Genomic DNA, 21,902 nt, shown 5'->3' with positions numbered 1-21,902 from the left:
CCTCCTTCAAGTCTTTGTTCAAATCACCTTCTGGAGACCTACTGTGACCGCCCACTTAATTCCAAAGCGGCTCTACCCTCCCACACTTTGGTTCCTCTGCCCCCATTCTACCTTTCATTTTTCATAGCACTTTCCCCCTTCAAATGTACTTTAATTTTACTTATTATGTGTATCATTTATTTTCAGTTCCCCCTTCTAAACTCCATGAGAGCACGGGTCTTCGATTGCTTTGTTTATTGATGTTTCTCAAATGCAAAGAACCATGCTTGGCGCATAGCGGAGCTCAGTAACATTTGTGAATGAGTAAGTGGATGGATGGATGGATGGTTGGATGGATGGATGGATGGATGGATGGATGGATGGATGAATGAATGAGCGAATGAGTGAATTATATCATTATGTAATTATACGAGGTCTGGGACCTCCTCTGGGCCATAGGCTTCTCAGGTTCTGCCCCAGAGCCAAGGCAAAAAGTGGGGTTCTTGGTTAGTGTTTGCTGATTATTATTGGTAACTAACCAATGAGCAACTGAAGGAGGGAATGAAGGAATCAGTTGTAGGCCCCAGGCGAATGCTGACAGTGGAATGAAGATCTGCCCAGAGGAAAACCCTCGTTTTCCTCACCCTCCTGCATTTCCCACAGCTTGCCTCAGCTGGATGCTCTCTCTTCACTGTGGAACCCTCTCCCAGCACAGCTGCTGTCCCATGGATCTGTCAAGAGGGGTCACTAAATCCTAATTTTCCTTCCTCGTACAAAACTTAGCCACCACAGCAGATTCAGAGACACCTCGAGTTACAGAAGAAAGGAAAGGCCCGCAAAGGCCTGGTCCCTCTCCTAGAGCCCCATCGCCACACACACGAGGATGGTGAGTGACCAGGGAAGGGCTGGGCACCTGGCTAGGCTCAGGCAATGCAATCCCGTTCTAACTCACCACAACCCCTATGCTCTCAAGGCCTCCTAGGATCTCAGTCTCACAGACGGAGCCCCAGGCTGAGAGATGGGACACCTTGGGCACTGTCACACAACTAGAAAACATCAGTGGAAGGACTGGACTCCAAATTTGGCAAACCTTGTTCCCTCCTCCACGACCCCTCCAACCCAGCTCCTTTTGGCATCTCTGCCCAAGAGCAAAGCAAGATTCCAAGTCCAGGGTCTGGTTTGGCCTGATTTAGAAGGCCTTGGGTTCTCTTTCCTAGTGGGAAAAGGATGGGGTCTAGTGGCTCTGACCCACTGAACTCATCTTCCTCCAGCAGGATCTAAGGGCCAGTTAGTGTGCTGGTTGCACCTGATTGCCCTCTAGAGAACAATCTTCTCCCAGCCAGTTCCCCTGCAGGTCCTGTCCTTTGAAGGGACTGCAGGTGTTCCCCTCTCCAGAAAGCCTCTGATTCTCCAGCCCCTCGCAGCTCGACTCTCTGTCAAGGTTCTGAGCAGTCGTCTACCTATGTGTTCTTGGCCCTTAGCTCTCAAACCCAATTAGACTGTCAAGACCTTGTGGTGAGAGACCAACTCTTTGTTCAAACCTCCCTCCAGCTTATGGGGCCTGAGCATACAGCAGGTGCCAATTAACTACTTTTCGTTTACTTGTTTACTTCTGAAATGAGAAAACAGATCCAAACAACTTCCAGAGAGTTTTTAATCAAATTTGAAAACGACATCTGTGTCCTGTTACACAATGGGAAGGAGAAAGTAGCATTGTTCATTCATCCAATAAATATTTATTGAGCAACTGCCATGTACTAGACACTGTTCTAGGCACTGGTGACACAGAAAGCAACAAAAGAGACACAGCCCTCTTGCAACTTACCTTTAAAAGCAGGTGACAGAAATGGACAGCATACGTAAATCAATGGAGTCGGACAAGTGCTGTGAAGAAAAGCAAGTTGGGTACGGGATTGAGACCAACAGGGAAGGCTGCGTAGATAGGACAGTTAGGCAAAGACCCATAAGAAGGGAAGGAGAAATTCCTCTGGGGAATCGTGTTCTGGGCAGAGAGCATGCGTGCAAAAGCCCTGAGGTGGGAGCATGTATTTGCTGTATTTGAGGAAAGGATCTCGTAAGGTTTGCTGAACCCTGCTAAGAATTTTGGCTTTTATTCTGAGCATGATGGGAGGACAGTACAGATCTTCCAGAGCTGCTATGCGAGCAACTAACTGCCTTGTGGAGGTGGCTGGGGTTGTCAAACCAGTCAGGATGCCTCAGGCCATGGAAGGTATGTTTCTGGTTTGGATTCTCTTGTTCTCATTGCTCGAATGGATCACTGTGGCTCCTAGAAAGCCAGAGGTCTTTACCTGGATTGAGCCCCAGGATATCATTTGCAACCAGAGCCACATCAGACTCACCTGGCAAGATTTCCTCCTAAATCATTGCTGCCTTCCACCTCTAACTCCCTGACCTGGGGGATGAATGCCACTCATTAAAAACCAGTGTTTTCAAGGGGCTGTACGTGGGCCTCTCATCCGACTCATAATTTTATCTGCATGTACATTTGGGCTTCAAGGGCTGAGAAGGACCACAGCTTTCATCAGACTTCCCTAAAGATCCAGAATCATATTCCAAGGCAAACAAAGTGGGGCTGCCAGGAAAAGCATGCTTAGAGCTCACGACCCGGTGTGTTCACCACACCTTTGCCCTGCCGTCCTTTCTCTTCTCATCGTCCCCCACCCTCTGCCAATGCCTCAGCTCTGGCTCCTCCGTGTCTTTATTTTGCCTAGATTTATTTCGATGGCAGTGTCTCCCTTCCAGCACTTAGTATGCTGCCAGCATTCAATACCTCTTCAAATATGAATAAGCCTTTCTCCTTGCCAGAGCTGTGGCTCAGTTAAGTCGATCTTTTCTGGGCTCTTTCTGTTTGCTTTTCTCCAAGGTCTTCCTGCTCCTTCTGTCACAGAGGAGTTTGTTCCAACCACCCTGTCCTCCTCCTGCCCAGGACTTCTGCTTAGGGAGAAAAGGGTTTGGTCTCATTTCCCAAAGACACTATCTACTCTTTTCACCCGCACTTCAAAGCCGAGGCCCCCTCTTCAAGAGCCCTGGTCCTCGGAGCCAGACCAAGTGATCTCAGCCTGGGTGTGCTGGGGCAGGACAGTCAGGAGACAGCAGCAGTGGGGTGACTGGGTGGCCTGGCTCCCTGGGCGGGGGTGAGGGGCAGTGCTGTCTGAACTCATCTGCTTGTTGTCTGGACCTGGTTGCCCCAATCCCCTGAGATGTCCCTCTCTCTGTATGGGGTAAGGTGTGCTGTGGCGTGGTTTATATGGAGTTGTTGTCAAGGGTCTGGGATTCAAGTTGCAAGTGCGAGTTCCAGCTTCACCACTTACAAATTCTGTGGCTGTACATTAGTAAGCGTCTCTGGGATCAATTTCTCATCTACAAAGAGACATGAGGGAAGGATTGAGAGGATTACAGAAAATAATGAATATAAATTCGAGCCTCTCATTCCAAATTCGGTCCAGCCATCCAGCAAACCATTCCTTCACCTGATCATTAAAACACTCATTCTTTCAGTCCATTTTTATTGAGCCCTACTGTGCGCCCACTGGTCTCCCGAGACCAAAGCCATCATAAGGAACATTCTGAAGGGAGCCGAACCCTCTCGCCCTCATGCAGGAGACCTAGTAAATGACAAGCTGGAGTTCCCATTGGGCTTTTTCTTTCAGTCACACCACATTTGTGACCTCCTTTCCATTGGGAAACTTCTTGGCAGAAAATCTTCTCCTCGTCCCCCGAGAGACCTGCTCTGACTTAATGGCTTCTGTTGACCTGAATCTTTCCCCAAATCCAGACTCTGTGAAGTTGGTGTCACTACTTCCCTTCTTCCTAGGAATTCTTGGGCAGGTTCAAGGCCCAAGTATCACCCCATCAGCTCACACGGCTGAGTTCTCCTCAGAGTCATAGGGGCCTCCTTTCACCCCCAGAGCCTTTCAGAGTGTAGTTTCATCATGGCCCAGCCTCTGTCTATTGGGCACATGTACTGAGGTCCTCCAGACACTGTGATGAGCACTTAGCAACATTATCGCTTCACCCCAATGGCCCTGTGGCAGCCTGTAACACTGGTGGTATGATAAATGCCCTGTGTAGTCTCATTTTAAGTCGAGTCTGGACTTGGTCATGTGACCTGCTTGGCCAATGGGACATTTAAGCCTGATGTGAACAGATGCAGACAAGTGCTTTGGACCTGGCCTTGTCCTCTTGAAGTACTTGCCCTTAGAAGCCAGCTGCCATGCTGTAAAGAAGCTCAGGCTAGACTGTTGGGTGCTGAGAGGCCACATGGAGGGAGAGCCTGCAGGATGAGGCATCTTGAACATTCCAGCCCCAGTGGCATGCCCTTCTGATTTCAGCCACATGAGTAACCTTGGCAATAACACTTGAACCCAAAGACCCACCCATCTGAGCCCTGCTTACCCACAGAATTGTGAGGAATAACGAATTGTTGTTTTAAGCCAAGAGGTTCAGGGGATAATTTCTTACACAGCAAGAGAAAACTGAAACAAACCCCAAGTCCTGGATTTTATTATTATCGACCCATTTTAGAGATGCGGAACCTGAAAATCAGAGAGCTCGAGTGTGTTTCCCAAGGTTGTCCTGTGAGTAAGCCCATGTGGAGGCTGTGAAAATGCGCCCCTGGATCTCCTGCCGGGGGGGACCTTAAGGGACTGACAGCCCAGCTGTTGTCCTCTGGGTCCACCACTGCATTCTCACGGAGGCAGCTTCCCACTTCCTTCGGGCTTCTCTCCACCAAGGACTGGGCACAGCAGGGTGACCAACGAAGGCCTGTTCCTAGGAGATTTAGAATTCCTCCATCTACTTTGGCTCAAGGGCTCCCCATGGCCTAGGTGAGCTTTTTTTGGAATCATGTTGCAGTGCAAGACTCTTCCTGCCTCGACCCCCTTTCCTGCTGTCTTCTCTCACCGGAGTCACACATCCGAGGGCTCTCCTGCCTCCTCCCGTTCCCTCCTGTTTCTCTTTCACAGGTGTTTCCGCCAATAATTAGGCTGCATTTTGAACCCCATTTAGGTGTCTGCTTCTCAAAGGACATGAAGTTACGCAGTAAGAAAGCTGAGGTCCGAACCCATGGAACCTCTGTCCGATGCTTCCTTTGTTTCTCTCAGACACTTTTTACTCTCGGGAAAAAACAGACCTCGTCACAGGTGGCTACCACCCAGATCTTAGAGGCTCTAAGGCCACAGAAAAGGAAAACTGCAAAAAAAAAAAAAAAGAAAGAAAGAAAGAAAGGGCAGGAACTTCCACAGACACGCTTGGGGGAGCCAGACAGACTCCTGGCTCTTCAGGAACTGACACCACCCAGGAGCCAGCACAGAAGGGATGTGGCGGTGGGGGGGACGACACGCTAACATTTATTTTGTTTTCTGCCCCGTGTCATTTACGCACAGTATGTTACTGAATCTTCCCAATTCACACAAGGCCAGTATTATAATTCCCACTTACAGAGGAGGACGCGAGGCTCAGAGAGGTGAAGCTGCTTGCCTCGAGTCACACAGCTACTATGTGGCATGACCAAGACTTAAACCCAGGTGGAGGCTGAGCAGTCAGGTGCTTTCCAAATCCTGAATGGAAATCTGTGCTCTTTCACGTGTTCCAAGAAGTCTCTGGGCAAGTTTCTTAATCTCTCTGATTCTCAGTTTCCCCATGTATAAAACCTGGACACTAACCATCCCTTCTTGCTAGGGATATATGATTTCTGCCCCGGCCCCCAACCCGACTCCAGTCCAGCCAGCTTTCCGTTACACCTCATTGTTTCCACCCTGCTATTGACCCAAATGAGGTAAAAACCTTTTTAAAACCCAAACCCAGAGCCAATGTCCAGGCCTGATGCATAATCCAGTGTTGCCTTTATTCCTATAAAAAAACAACACATCGACGACTGAAACCCTGATAAATTCGTGAGGGACACAGAAAAATTGAGGGCTCCAAGCCAGGACCCAAAAAAAATCCCTTGGATTCCTTCCCCATGAGAGGAGGTTTTCCACAGGGACACAGTCCCGTGCTTTGGCTCAGGGACCATGCTGCTTTCTCCTTGAGAAAGCTCCTGGGATAAAAATAGCCAAGCAGACCGCGGCCCCTTCTGGGGTTTGGGGGAGAGTCGGAGGGGAGTTGTGGGGAGGGGCCTCGGCTCCCAGATGCCTAACGTCCTGGAGAAACAGAGGGAGTGGGGCTCTGCAATTTGGGGTCTGAGCAGGAGGTGAGAGAGGAGACTTCCTGGTGGAATAGAGGAGGAAATGGTCAGGTCAGGACTCCCCAAATTCATTGAGCCAGAGACCCTGAGGAAATACTGCTTGGGGAGGAAGAAAACAGAGATGGGGGCTAGATCTTGATAAACCGCCATGCCGCCAAATGAGAAAGGCAGGAGGAGCCCTTTTATACATCAAAAACAAAACAAAAAAAACGAAACAGCGATGACAAAAAACAAGGCCCAGGGGACTCTGGTTTGAGTGTCTGAAGTCAACTCAGGCCAATGGGTGACTTTCAAAAGGCCCATGTTCCTAAGCAGGGTCGGGCCTGGTTAGTACTTGGATGAGAGACCACCTAGGAAGACCAGTTGCTGTAGGCATAAAAAATTTAAAAAAAAAAAAAAGAAAGAAATTGTAAACTGGCAAGGTCCTTGCAATCTGTGAAGTCAACCAAGGGTTGCTTCACCTGAAAAGATAAAAAATAAATTTAAAAAAGGCCCATGTTCCATAAAAGTTGTCCCCTTGCCCTTTCAGTCCCTGCCCCAGGAACCCCAACTTAGACTCTATCCTTTTCCTTTCTAAGTGACCCCTTGGCCAGCCCAAAATCCCATGCTCCCCTGAAGGGCTACCTCACCAAGCCATCAGGCAAGCATGCAAGCAGAATCAGGGGACTCTACGGAGCTCAGGGTCACGGACTCTGAAACTAAGAGGACCCTTCAAGATTGTCCAGTCCCTTATTTAGGCCTTATTGTGCAGAGGGGGCATCTAAAGTCCAGAGAGGGCAAGCAACTTGTCCAAGTGACACACCAAGTCCCCTGATTCCCAGTCCAGCACTGCTGCACCACCCAGATGCCAGTGGTCCCGCATGCCAGAATGTCATTCATCGAAAAAGAATGATTAAGAACCTACTGTGCACCAGGCACCGTCCTCGGTAGGTTGGCATGCAATTGTGTCAGGTGTACACGGAAATCCTCTCTAATAAGGTGACACTGGAGCAGAGACCAGAAGGCAGTAAGAGTGAGCCATGAGGATGTCAGGCAGGAGAGCATTCCAGGCAGGGGGAACAGTGCGTATGAAGGCCCTGAGGCTTAGTGTGTTCAAGGACCACCGCGAGGCTGGACGGCTGGAGTGGAGTATTTGGAGATGAGGTCAGAAATAAAACAGAAGGATTCTGTAGGCCACTGAAAGGACATTGGCTTTCCTCATGAAGCAGGAAGCCTTTTCGAAGTTTTGAGCAAGACTTGATCTGATTTAACATTGAAAAGGATCTCTCTTTATAATGTGGAAAAGATTATAGAGGGTCAGGGTGCGACCAGATAGGAGAGTATTGCAATAACGCCAGGGAGAGGCGGTGATAATGGTGATAACGGGGTGGTCCTGTGAGGGTGGTGAGAAGTGGCTGGATCCCGGTATAATTCAAGCCCACAGGACTTGCTGCTTGATCAGACGAGGCATGGGAGTGGAAGGAAGGCGTGAAGAATGGCTGCATGGCCGTGGCCTGAGCAACTGGAGAGATCGAGTTGCCATTTATTGAGGTGGGGAAACCGTGGGAGGAGTAAATCTGGGGGAAGGTCAGGTCTGAGTGTGTGGATCCAGCCTCAAGTCAGAACTGTTTCCCTTGGGCCTTTCTTCAGACCACCTGGTGCATTTAGTCTGGAACCGCCTACACTTGAGTTCAGCCTGGACTGTGAGAGGAGCAGCCTAGGTCAAAGCTGTGTTACAGGTCAGATTCCATTACCCCAAATTCACTCATACCTCATCTCCACACCCCAGCCCAGCCTGAACGCGCTTGTTCCAAGGGACTCATCCATTCTGAAAATGTTTTTTAAACAAATCCATTCATTTCTTTACCACTTAATGGTTTATAAAACATTCTTTCTGTCTTATTCCACGTGACCCTCATCCCAAGCCCGTGAAGTATATTGGGCAGGCATTATTACTCCTATTTTACAGATGAGGAAACTGAAGCACAGAAAGGCTGAGTCACTCAGGCAAGGATGCACAGCCGCACAATCCAGGAGTTGAGGGGCAGGGCCCTTATCTGCTTCCCCCTGGGTAAGGGCTCCTTGCAACACACTTTCCACACAGTGAAGCAGAACTCAGGATGACCACAGGACACTGGCAGAACATTTGAGCAGCTGTGATGACTTTGACCTAGGGCTGAACTGTCCAATACAGTAGCCACTAGTCACATGTTGGCTGTTTAAATAGAGATTTAAATTTATAAAAATTAAATACAATTAAAATGTTTAATTCTTCAGTCAAACTAGCCCCATTTCAAGTGCTTGATGTGGTCAGTGGCTACCATATTGGACAGCACTGATAGTAGAATATTCCCAGTATCACAGAAGATTCTACTGGACCATACAGACAACCCTTCCTGCCCTCCCCATCCTGATCCCCAATGTCAGAGTGGAAGGCTTATGGGTACAAAGTGGTGTCATGCCAACTTCCGCCATTCTCAACTTCTGCCCTGACAGCACACTACCTGTATCATATCTTACTTAATAACCGTTTTTAGATTGACTAACTTTCTAAAGCTAAATATAGATTTCTGCCTTTTCCTGAATACAAAGTCATGAGCCGAATATACAAATTATACACACACACACGAACATGTAATTAAAGTTGTTGAGTGACTATATATTACCTCAGATAATCTTGTGATTGGGAAACACTGACATGGGAGAGAGGCATGGGCTTTTGAATCGGAAAAGAACTTCACTGTTTATCCAACTGTGTGCTCTTGGGCACATTTCTTCACCTCTCTGAGCCTCAGCATTTTTTTTTTTTAACCTGTAAACTAAATGTTCTGGTAAAGGATCAGGTAATGAGGTTTGTGGAGCGAGCTAGCACTGAGCCTGGTGTATAATAAGGGCTCATCAAATGTTAGTTCCTATCCCCACTCCTTCTTTTCCCTCTTCCAGTCCCACTCAGGGCTAAACACTTAAAAGCAAAACAGGAATAGAATGTCCAAAGGAGGCTATGAAAAGTGTCCATAGATTTCTGGGAATCTAGAATTCCATGTACATGCACAGGGCTGTAAGCATGCCCAGGAAAGATTTAAGAAGGCCCTAACCTTTCTCCTCCTTGATCCTCTGCACAAGAAGGAAGTGAAGGCTAAGGCCAAGTTGTGAACTGTTTTCCAGACCATTGGACACATGCCCCGACACGCACAAGCAGAACCCCTTGGGAAAGGCTGAGAGACTTATTAGATTTGGGAATTAAGGAAATCTCTATCTGATCACTAGTTGACCAGTAAGCTAACAAGCAGAGACTTCAGGGGCCACACATGATAAAGATGTACCCCAGAAATGCAAGGTTGTGTTAACATCCAAAAATCAATCAATGTAATAATACACCATATTAATAGAATAAAGGACAAAAATCATATGATCACCTCAATAGAATCAGAAAAGCATTGGACAGAGTCCAACATCCTTTCATGATAAAAGCACTCAATATCAATAAACTAGGAATAGAAGGGAACTTCCTCAATCTGATAAAGGGCATCTATGGAAAACCCACAGTTAGCATCATTTTTAATGGTGACAGACTGTAAGCTTTCCTCCTAAGATCAAGAACAAGAAAAGGATGTCTGCTTTTACTATTTCTCTTTAACATTGAACTGAAGGGTCTAGCCAGGACAATTAAGCAAGAAAAAGAAATAATTTAAATAATTCAGATTATTTTAAAAATGGGGGCGGAATTGGGGAGGAAGGAGGAGAAGGAAGAGAAGCAGCAGCAGCAAAATTCTTTATAGATGATATGATCTTATATAGAGAAAATCATAAGAAAAGTGCAAGTACAGGGGTGTGCACATGCACACACACAATTAAAGCTAATAAATGAACTTACAAGATCAAAATACAAAAGTCAATCATATTTCTACACTCTAGCAGTGAACAATTTGAAAATGAAATTAAGAAAACAATTCTATACTTGTTTCGCAATATAAAAGAACAAAAAACTTAGGAATATTTTTAACCAAAGAAGTGTAAGACTTGTACATTGATAGCTATAAAACATTGCTGAAAGAAACTAATAAAGACCTAAATAAACAGAAAGACATCTCATGTTCATGGATTGGAAGACAGTTTGTTAAAGTGGCAATAATCCCCAAATCGAAATACAAATTCAACACAATCTTTATCAAAATCCCATCTGCCTTTTTTTTTTGCAGAAATTGACAAGCTGATCTTAAAATTCATTTGGGAATGCAAAGGACCTACATAGCCAAAACAATCTTGAAAAAGAAAACAAAGATGGAGGACTTACACTTTCCAATTTCAAAATTTACTACAAAGTTATAATAATCAAGACAACGTGATACTGGAATAAAGGTAGACATATAGATCAATGGAACAGAACTGAAAGTCCAGCCATAAACCCTTGCTTGTATGGTCAATATATTTTCGACAAATGTACCAAGACAATTTGATGGGGGCAAGAACAGCCTTCAACAAATGATGTGAACACAACTGGATAGTCACATGTGAAAGGGTGAACTTGGACCCCTGCTTTATACCATATGCAAAAATCAATTCCAAATGGGTCGGAGACCAAAATGTAAGAGATAAAACTATAAAATTCTTAGAAGAAAACATAGAAGTAAATCTTCATGAGCTTTGGGTTGAGTAATTGTTTCCTAGGTATGGTACCAAAAGTACAAGTAACAAAAAAATATATATTTTATTGGACTTTGCCAATATTAAAAACTATTTTGCTTCAAAGGACATTATCAAGAAAGTAAAAAAAAATCTCAGAATGTGAGAAAATATTTGCAAACCACATATCTGAGGAGAATCTAATCTTCAGAATATGTTAAGTACTCTTACAACTCAAAAATAACCAGAAAAATAACTCAGTTTTTAAAATGGGCAAATGATTTGAATAGACATTTCTCCAAAGAAGATGTAAAAATGGCCAATAAGCACTTGAAAAAATGTTCAACATCATTAGTCATTGGAGAAATGCAAATCAAAACCACAATGAAATACCAATTCACACTCATTAAGATGGCTAGGAAAAAAAGACAGACAATAACAAGTGTTGGCGAGAATATGGAAAAATCATAACCTTCATACATTGTTGGTTGGATTGTTAAATGGAGCAGCCACATTGGAAAACAATTTGGCAGTTCCTCAAAAAGTTAAACTTAGAGTTAATGTATGATACAACAATTTCACTACTAGCTATATACCCAAGGAAATTTAAAACATGTGAAGACAAAAACTTACACACAAATGTTGACAACAGTATTATTCATAATAGCCCCAAAGTGGAAATGACCCAGTTCATCAAATAATGAATGGATAAACAAATGTGGTATATCCATACAATGGAGTAATATTCACTAATAGAAAGACATGAAGCACTGATATATACTGCAATATGAATAAACCTTGGAAACACTATGTTAGGTGAAAGACACCAGTCATAAAGGGCCACATATTAGAAGGTTCCATTTATGTGAAATGCCTAGAATAATCAAATTCATAGAGACAGGAAGCAGATTAGTGGTTGCCAGGGCCTAGGGCAAGGCAGGAATGGACAGTGACTGTTAACGGGTACAAGTTTTTTTTTGGAGTGATGAAAATGTTCTGAAATTGATAACAGGGATCGATGTTTGCACAGCTTTACGAATATACTTAAAACCACTGAATTGTATATTTTTAAAGGGTGAATTTTAAGATTTGTGAATTACAGCTCAGTAAAGTTGTTTTATTAGAAAATGAGCAGTTTTATCATCATCATTGTCATCATCATCATCCTGGTTCCAAACCTGGAAACCCTTCTAGACTGGGTCCTGAAGGACCCCCACCAAGCAAAAGTCCCTCACCCTCTGGCTGCTCATGTCAAGGGAAGAGCCTAGGCTGAGTCCAAGCCTGTGAGAAGATGGTCAGTAGACTCCAGGGTCAGGAGGGCGAATCTTAGTGGGGCTAGGTCGAGTCGGCGCCTCCTTGGCCCCCTGTGTCTGCAGAGCTGGAGAAAGCAGGATGAAGCTAAGACTGGCTGCGACAGACCCCACTGCTGTGAGTTCACATTCCAATTTGGCTGAGCTGTCTGCCTGAAGTCATGATATTCCCTCGAAAGCTCAACCTCTCCCTGGTACCTGCATCTTTGGTCTCCTTAATGAGGCTTGAGGTGGGCAGTGCCCAGGGTGGCCAAAGGGCCCAGCCACTGTAAGGTTCCTTCCCCCAGTGGGCGTGAGGAGAGACAAAGGCCCAGATGCAGGGAATGGCCCAGCATCCTGCTGAGTAAGGAAAAGAATTCTGATCCCCTGGGTCCCTGGCTGCAAGATTCTTCATAAAACGTTCTTCCTAAAACGGTTCTCCCAGAAGACCCTGTTGGTACCCTGGGAGCCATCTAAAAGTTTATGGCAAAGTCATCACTATTTAGCAGTAGCTCATGCCCAGCCCAACCACAAGCTGCTCGCCCTCACCTCCCTCCCCTCCCCAGCACCCAGTAGCTTCCAGGAACCACTCCACCCATCCTCCGTCTTTGTATCCCAAGTTAGTCATCATAACATGTACCATATAAGCCTAGGGCTAGGCGTGTGACGTACATGATCCTCCCCACAACCCAGGAGAGCAGAATTTTTATGAGGCCCACTTTCAAGAAGGAAACTGGCCTGGAGAGGTTATGTCACTTGCTCAGGATCCCAGAAAGCAACAGAGCCATCACTGCATTTTTCATTAACACCTGGAGCGTTTTTGGGGGAATGAGCAGAGCGGATGCCCCAAGGCTGGGAAAATATACCACCTCATAGGCCAGAAGGGCAAATGAGCAGCCCAGGGGCTATGCTTCCCAGCATTTTCCTATCCCAGCATTTTCTCCAGGGCTTTCACAAAAGGCCTTGTAGGTTGTTCACAGGGATAGCTAGTCACACAGACCACAAGGTAAATAGTGCCTCATGGAGTTGTTTGGAGTACATCCCATACAACTGTATGTGTGAGCCGTGACTTTTCACCAGGCTTTGCGTGGGATGCCCTTCTTCCTTTCCCTAAACTAGCGAATTCTGCCCATTTTACTAGTCCTGGCTCATATTTTACCTCCTCCAGGAAAACTTCCTGGATCAGCCTACATCTCCTTTCCTTTGACCTCTTATAGATAGGCACCTTCCACTGGGTATTAGGTAGCTACTTCTGTGTGTGTGCTTGTGTATATCTGAGCATCCTTGATGATCTCTCAGAGGGCAGAGGCTTTGATATTACTTATTTCTCCCATCTCACCTGACAAGATGCTCTATAAATATTTGGGCATTGGCAGGTATCCAGATTACCAGGGATAAGGCAAAAACCCCAGAAATGAATCAGATTTTTAGAGCTCAATGTGTGTCTAAAAGAGCTTGTCCTCCCTATTTCATAAGTGGGGAAATTGAGGCTCAGAGAAGGAAGGGGTTTGCCTGAAGTCACAAGTTCAGTCAGAGCTCCGACTTCCTGTCCACTGCTCTTTCCACTGACCACCCTGGATCCTAGCTCTTGGCCCTGCTTCTCACCCAGAAATGCTGCAGCAGGTTTGTCTGTGAGTACCCATTCTTATCTACTAAAAAAGTTCCAAATCATGGAGCCCTGTACTTTTAAGATTAGAAATGCTCTTCGAGGCCCATCCCAAGCATCCTTCAGTCTCTGAGGACCAACTTTTGCCCAGAGCCGGCCTACCCCCCTGAATGGAAACTATCCTTTTCCTGTTCTATTAAATCAATTTGTGAGTGAGCAAGCTACAGGGGCCTGATTTTCTGTGCCTCCCATCCCCGCCCCAACCCCCATGCAAATCTCAGGACAGAGTATCTAGGAGAGGATTTAGTATCCTTTCAATCTGTTGTGGACTAGCTGAGTGTCTTGAAAATGTCTGCTCTCCCATGCTCCCTCCCCCAGCTCAGCTAGGACAGCAGCAGCTACCTCTCAAGGGACCTCATTTGCTGGAATTCAAAACCTTCCAGGCCTGCTCCCAGTGACTAAGCTAGCCAGCAGTACTGCAGCAGCCTTTAACCAGCAACCTGGGGTTTTTCCACTCCAGAAATACTATAGAAACCTCCCCTGACCTGGACCACCAGAGAGGCAGCTGGCTGAAATTAAGCCAGCTATATCAATGCTTCTTTTTCCTGGCGGCTTCAGGTCTGGCTTTATAAAGGCACAGAAGAGAAAGCCCCCATCAATGCTGGGGAGGTCTTCATTGATTGTGAGAAGTATCTGAGGATGTTAGGGCCACTCAGAGGGAAAAACCAGCAAGCTAGAATGAGGCCCCCTTTGTTAACCCCAAAAAGAACATCTTTTTTGGAGGGAGAGTTGGAGTTTCTGCAACATGATCAAAAAGGACTAAAGGAAACAAACGAATGTGAGTTGGTATTTACTATGTCCCATGTTTTTCTACATCTTATGTTTCAGCTAATCCTTACAACTAGCTTAAATTAGTGTGATAGTCCCCATTTTGCAGATATGGAAACTGAGGCTCAGAAAGGTTAAGTAGTTGCCTAAGTATTTGACACAGATCTGCCTGTGGCCATGGCCCAGGCTCTTTGTAGCGTGCCACCCTGCTGGGAATTAGCTCCAACCTTGGAAATGAACCCAGTCTCATGCTTATGGCAGAAGTATTTTTGCATGAGCTGGTATGAGGACTGGGCTCCCAGACAGAAGTGAAAGATGACTGGTCTGACTCTAAGGAGGCCATGGGTCTAGGCTCTGTCTCCCATTCAAAGAGGGAAGTTGCCTCTCGTCTTGGGAAGCAACCTTCTTGGAGAAGTACCTTCCCCACCTCTTTAGTGAGGAAGGGAGGATTTGGAGGCCTATCCGGTGACTTCCAGGTCCCAGATTCATGTCCTCTCTGTTAGACAGCCCTGATTCCTACTGGAGGAGAGTGGGCGGGGGAGGCAGTGCAGCATCAGAGGCAAGAGCAGATGCACTGGAGTCACACTGACCCTGGAATAAGTCCTGCGTGACTTTAGGCAATGTACTTAACCTTCTCAGCCTCAGTTTCCCATCTATGAAATGGGGCTAATGTTACCAACCTTATAGTCTGTGTTGGGGGCGAACACTGCTATAATGCATGAATCGCAGGCCTAGCGGAGGATCTGGTACACAGTAAGCATTCAATACATGTGTTTAGAGCCATTAGCCTGTCGCCAAGTGCTCCTCGAGCACCTATTGCATGACTAGTTTGGTGAGACCATTTGTCCAGAGCAGTTCATTCATGCCTGTTATTATGGCACTGGCTCCTTGGCAACCCCTGCATTTATAGAAGACAGAGGGTAAAGGTGGTCAAGCAGCCACTGGCCCTGGGTGGAGGGCGCTGAGATGCAAGAGGTACAAACGATTTGCCTGTGATTTCTTAGGGTTGGAGCAGGAGCCCAGGCCGGGGGAGAACTCAGGAGGCCCAGGCTCGTACCTTTTCCTTCCTCCCAGTTTCTCTCCATGGTGCCTCCCACTAGTCCGCAGGACTCATTCAGGTGGGTGTTTCTACCCTCCCACCCCAGGTGCCACCCAAAGATGGAATCAAGGCTTTCAGAGTAAGACTCTGCCAGGAGCTTCCCTGTGGTTACCAGCCTCTAACATGTCCCCAGTGACCCACCTCCTGATATTCACAGCCTTGTGTAGTTCCCTCCAACACTGTACTGTGTGACCCATAGAATACGGCAGAAGCGATAGCATGTCATTTTTTAGATTAGGTTATAAAAGACTGTGGCTTCTGTCTTGGGGTCTGTCTGTCTCTCTCTTTCTCTCTCTCTACCCATCTCTCTATTCATCTCTCTATCTCTATTTCTGTCAGTTCGTCACCCTGGGGGAAGCCACCTGAAATGTCATAAGGCCATTCAGGCAGCCAATGGCCCACATGGTGAAGAACTAAGTCCCTGGTTAAGAGCCACTGAGGAATCAAGGCCTGCAAATGACCACAGAGTGAGCCTGGGAGTAGACCCTCACCCAATCTAGCCTTCAGATGATGGCGGCCCCTGACTACTGCCTGACAGGAACTTCATGAGACATCTTGAACCAGCAGCACCAGCTAAGCCACTTCTGAAACCCTGACCTTCAAAACTGTGAGATAACAAATGTTGGTTGTCTTAAGACGCTGTTTGGGATATTTTGTTTCACGGCAATAGATAACTAACATATCCCCTCCCCTACCCATAGGGTCAAAGCAAAAAGGGCACAGCTCTGCTGCCCACCCTCAGCAAGTCACTCTAATTCTTTGGGCCTGGGTTTCCTCAGCAGTAAATATAGCGACAGAGGCCTTTTTCTCAAGGTTGATACGAAGACCGATGGAGACGAGTTTAGAGCCAGGGGTGATGTACAGGGAATTTACAGGAAGGGGATTTGCTACCATCAAGGGTATATGTCTTTAAATTTTTGACGGATATTGCTAAATCACCCTGCAAAGAGTTGATCAAATTCATACTCCCCAAAAAAGTATATAAAAGAGCATCCTTCTCCACACCTAGTCAGCAGCAGCTCTCGTCAGAAGGCTGAGCACAGAGTGGTTATAAAGGAGGTCTGTGTTGAGAGCCAAACACCAGCCCCAGTGACCACAGAAGACCACTTCCTGGGCCATCAGCTCCGCCCAGGAGCCCACAGCATCATCCTAGAGAAGTCCCTGGCAAGCTGGAGAGAGAGCAGCCGTCGGGGAGGCTCCTGTCTCTTCTCCTGCATCCTCTCAGAGCATTAGCGCCAGGGCAATGACGACCTCACGTTTGCACTCGTTGTACAAATATTTAGAAGGATCTTACTTCGTAAAAGGTTCCAGGGCTCTTGGTTGGATCTATTTGTATTTTAATAGGTAATCAGAATCTTCACTGTCTTCCCCAGAGAATATGCTTTTTAACACACACACACACACACACACACACACACACACACACACCACGCACACACACACCACACATACACACACACCACACATACATCTAGGGTTTGTAAGGCTCTCCAGCACCCACATGTGAGCTCAGAACAGGCCAATATGTCCTTCTAAATAGACAGTCTTAAAATATTTCTTTAGCATTTTTTGGTGGGGGAGGGAAAAATATTTATTTCATGGGTCTAAAAATTATTTATCTCTTTTTTATGTTTAAAACTCCTTTATTCATTTATCCATCCATTCGACAAATATTAAGCATTTACCACAGCTCAGGATAAAGACAGATAGAGGATAAATGTGAGGATAGAACTAATTTATATGGATATGTTTACAAAGTCTTGGTCAAAATACGTTTTAAACTCCTTCCTAGCTTTGTGCTAAGTGCAGGGGACAGAATGATGAGCAAAAACAGCTGTAGTCCCTGCACTCAGTGACATGACAATGACGTGGGGAAGGCAGGCATTGCTTAAACAAGTTCACCAATAAATCTATAGTCTGGACCTCACTAAGTTGTATGAAGAAGTGCTAGTGTCAGAGCCAGCGATGGGAGTATGGGACCCAATTGGGCGGTTGGTAGATGAAGGTCAAGGTCGATGTGCCAGTTGAGCAGATGTCTAGGCAAGAGGTGAGGGTAGAATGGACTAAAGAAGTAGCAGGGGAGATGGACAGATGTGGACAGATCTGAGAGATACTTAGGAAGTAAAATCGTAGTGGGGTGAGGAGAGAGAGGTGTAGGGGCTCCTGGGTTACAGGCCCTAAATGCAACATGATGTTTTAACTTATTTGGACTTTAATTTCACAGTTCTTCCATCATGCAATTTGCCTAACTTGAGTCACACTTACCAACTAAGGCCAAAGGTAGCTTACATGGATATGTTTACAAATTCCTATTAAAAGTACAGTGCAAACTCCTTAATCTTGGCTTTCAAGTCATTGGAACCTCCTTCAGTTGTCTGTACTTCTTGTTCCTTCTGCTAATTTTCCATTTTCTCTGGTCATTTTCCAGACCAGATAACTTCTCGGGAGACACAGGAAAGGGTTTTGAGTTTAGATAACAAAGTCTATCAGTTGCTCCTAGTTATCAGCACTACACACGTATGACTCTGTTTCAGAGTTCTGACAACCTGAGAATCACGGCACTGTCTGTCACACTCAGCGACCTGCCAGCAGGTTACACGTGAACGTAGCAGAACTGCTTGGCAAAGAGAGCTTAAGAGAGGAGAGATGTTTTCTTCTCACATTATCCACTTAGATATTAAATTTTGCCAATCATATGATAAGCCCCCTCTGAACATCTCAGTTAACTTGAACCACATGTTTATTTCATTTCTGGGACAATCGTCCCTGTATCTCCAGCACCCAGAGCAGTGCCTGCACATATTAAATGTTCAGTAAATATTTGTTGAATGAATGAACAAAAGGACGTTTTGTTATCTCTCATTTATATATCACTCCCCCTTAGTCTAGTTCTTCCATCACCAAACAGTTGTTTGGAGCAGGTGGTTCTGGTATCACATGTAGCATCACTTAATAAGAAAGAAGACCTTTATGACCAGGCAGGACAGAGGAGGAGAGAGCTGAGGGCTGGTGAGAGCAACTTGTCCATTCAGAGTAACAAAGGTGCCTCGTCTGCGAGCAGCCAGAGTCCCTTGATTCCAAGATGCACAATTTGTTCACATTTTCATAGTCTGGATATCTGAATGTGCCTTCCAATTGATATGCACATTTAAAAGGCAGCATTTTTCATCCCCCATAGAGTTAGGATAAAGTCAATGGTTTATCTTACAACTGACAGAGATACATAGTAGATTCATTTTAAAAACACTATCCCATCACTCAGCCCATCTAATCACTGCAACATTACAAGATATTGGTCATCCAGTGTGGGTGCAGGTGCGCTCGCCCTAGTGGTCAGCTCTGCCGTCTGCTCCTCCTCTGACCCCTCATGTGCCCTGCACTTGCCCAGTGGCTTTTGTCTTTAATAATCCCCACCTGTCTGCACCAGAGCATTAGAACAAGAGCTCTTTGGACACTTGACCCAGACACTGACGGGTCCCCACTGCCCCCAGCAGCCTGGCCTCTAGCCCTCATTGCCCAGCAGGGGCTGCTTGGAGAGGGACTTGGCTTCAGTGCACTCACTGGGATGCAGCGGAGACCCCTCCATGTGTACCATCCCTGGGGGGAAGTGGGGTGGCCTGTGAGCCCCCTGTACCTCAGAAGGCCAGAGAAGAAGGGAAAGTGGAGGGTTTGGTCTCATCAAGGGGGGAGATGTGGGTGATAGGGTCGAGACTCAAGTGTGGTTTTGCAGTACCAAACGTCATCCCTCTCCCTTAACGTCCCTAAACATCCAAAGCTTCCCCCAGAAGCCTGGACATAACACGAAACGTAACCCTGCTGATGGTGGCACCCACGTGGCTCAGTCTCTAAGCGGTATTGGATTCAAATAGCACAATTCGACGGTTCGCAATTAATTTAAAAGGTTTTTAAAAACTCATTTCTCTGAGGGTCCTTAGAAGTAACCAACTCATAAGCTCTGTGCAACACGTTTTATGTGCAATTTTTGTCTCCTAATTTTGTTTCACACCCTCTCTCCTCTGGCACCCAACGCTCCCAATCCTTCTCCTCCAGGTTCTAGCCTAGACTCAGGGGACGGCCCTGGCACTAGGAGACCCTTCTGTGTGACTGGGGGAGGGGAGAAACAGCAGAATCCTCTTCAGCAGCTGCAGGAAGCAAAGGCCTGGGAATACCGACACCATGTCACTCTTGTCCTGGTCAATTACAACAGTAGCATTTATAGAGCACCAGGCATTGTGTTTATGCTAATTACACAACAATCACAAGAAAAGCTAACATTTATTTGTTAGGAAAGTGGCCTCTGGAGCCAGACCCCTTGGCTTTGAATCCTGGCTCTGACACTTACTAGCTATGTGACCTTGAGTGTCTTAGGTAAGCGGGGATTGATACTAGCACCTACTCCCGAGGGTCATCAAGAAGATGAAACTTGTTGTTACAGATGATGCATTCAGGCAGTGCCTGGCACCTGGTAGGCCTTCAGCAAGTGTTACCAGGTGCCTCAGACCGTATAAAGCAGCAAACTACGAGACAGGTGCTATCGCCACCGTCATTCTACAGACGAGGAGACTAAGGCCCAGAGAGGCTGAATCACTTGTGCAGATGGACACAGGTCACTGGATGGGAGGACTACACTTCCAACTCATGCAACTGGCCCCAAATCTACCTTCTAAACCTCTGTGCTCATGGTCTCAACAAACTCCTCTTTTACAGATGAAGAAAACGAGGCTCAGACGAGTCCTGCTCACCCGGACGACAGAGTAAGGATGGCTCCTGCGGTGCTGACCAGTCCTCCTGACACTGCCCTCTGCCCTGACAATGCCAAGAGGTCACTGAGAGGTAAGCTGCCCAGTGACCAGAGCACGAACTGAGCCCTGTAGTCTAGGCACTCGGTCCTGGACCATGCCGCCCGAGACTGGTGGATCACTTCTGAGCTTTCTGCAATTGGTCACATTCCAGGGAGGAAGTATCTCATTTTCACCGTGGTTAGGGTCCCCACCACCACCAAAAGCAGTCTCTGAGCATCTGCTTGTGACGTGGGGAAGTGGCAGCCACAGAGGATGACTTATCCTGGGGTGTTAGAAGCATTTGGGAGCTGTCCTTTGGGCACAGAAGTATGGGCATGTCCAGGCTAATGGAGACAATGAGACAGAAGCCTTGAAACTGGATCAGCCACCATACCCCCTCCAGGCTAGACCAGTGTACAGAAGAGCTGGTGAATGCTGACTCATGCAAAAACCTCTGTCTTGCACTCAAGTTCCTGATCCACCTCGGGAAAGAGATGAACCCTGTATGCTGTTTCCAGGAGTCATCAAGACACATGTCACTGCATCATCTAAATGCCTGGCATGTTGTGACCAGAGGAACATGAGCATGTACAGAATGCCTATCGTGTGCCAGCCCTGGGCTAGGTCACCCCATCATTCCGTTGTCTCATTTAGTCCCCACCACAAACCAGCAAGGCATGAATTGTTATTCCCATTTTCCAGAGAATGTGCCTGAGGCTCAGAGAGGTTAAGTGTCCTAAGGTAACACAGCTCCTCGGCAGAGGCAAGGTTCAAAAGCTGCCTTTTCCCTTTACACATAGGTGCCTTTTCTTGGACTAAAACCGAGGCCTTGACCCTGCGAGGCAGCAGGGACCTGGTTTGTGGGACCAGTTTTACTCCGTGACAAAGAAGAGGACCTAGGTGGCCCATGACTGCATAGCCACCTGGAAGTCTATTTCTAAGGGGGATCACGAAGTCCCCAGATTTTGTCCAGACACTTCCAAATTTGCAGCGGCTCCAAACTCCATGGCCAAGAGGGGCATCTGGGAAATCTCGGGCCTTGGGGCCTCCTCCCCATCCAGGATCTGGCATGTCTGGCGGGGAGGAGGGCCTGGAGCCAGAGCCTCTTCTCTTAAACTGATTTCAAATGAAACTCAGCCTCCAGGGAGCCATCCGTCTGAGGAAGAAGGAGCCTGTGACATTCCTGGGGCGGCCCCAAGCAGATCTAGCAAAAACCAGAGCAGGCCTGAGGCAGTCTGCCCTTCAGCTCCCTGCCCCAAGGGGCTGCCAGGTGGCACCGACTCTGGCCTTGTATGGGCAAAACCATCCTGCCAAGCCTAGCTTCAGAGGCAGCTTTCTCTCTATTTTAGGCCCTGGGGGTAGTGTCTGTCTCTCCCTCAGCTCTCATTGGCTCAGACATCAGCCAGGCCTGCCAGGACCCTTGATGCAGGCTTAGGGGGGATGGGTCCCCAAACTCAGGGAGGAGGAGATCGCTAAAAATAATAACAACAATAATAGCAACAACTAGCTA

The sequence above is a fragment of the Pteropus vampyrus genome, unplaced genomic scaffold (genome assembly GCF_000151845.1).
Source record: "Pteropus vampyrus isolate Shadow unplaced genomic scaffold, Pvam_2.0 Scaffold31, whole genome shotgun sequence".
Lineage (NCBI taxonomy): Eukaryota > Metazoa > Chordata > Mammalia > Chiroptera > Pteropodidae > Pteropus > Pteropus vampyrus.
Note: the sequence above shows the minus strand (reverse complement) of the source record.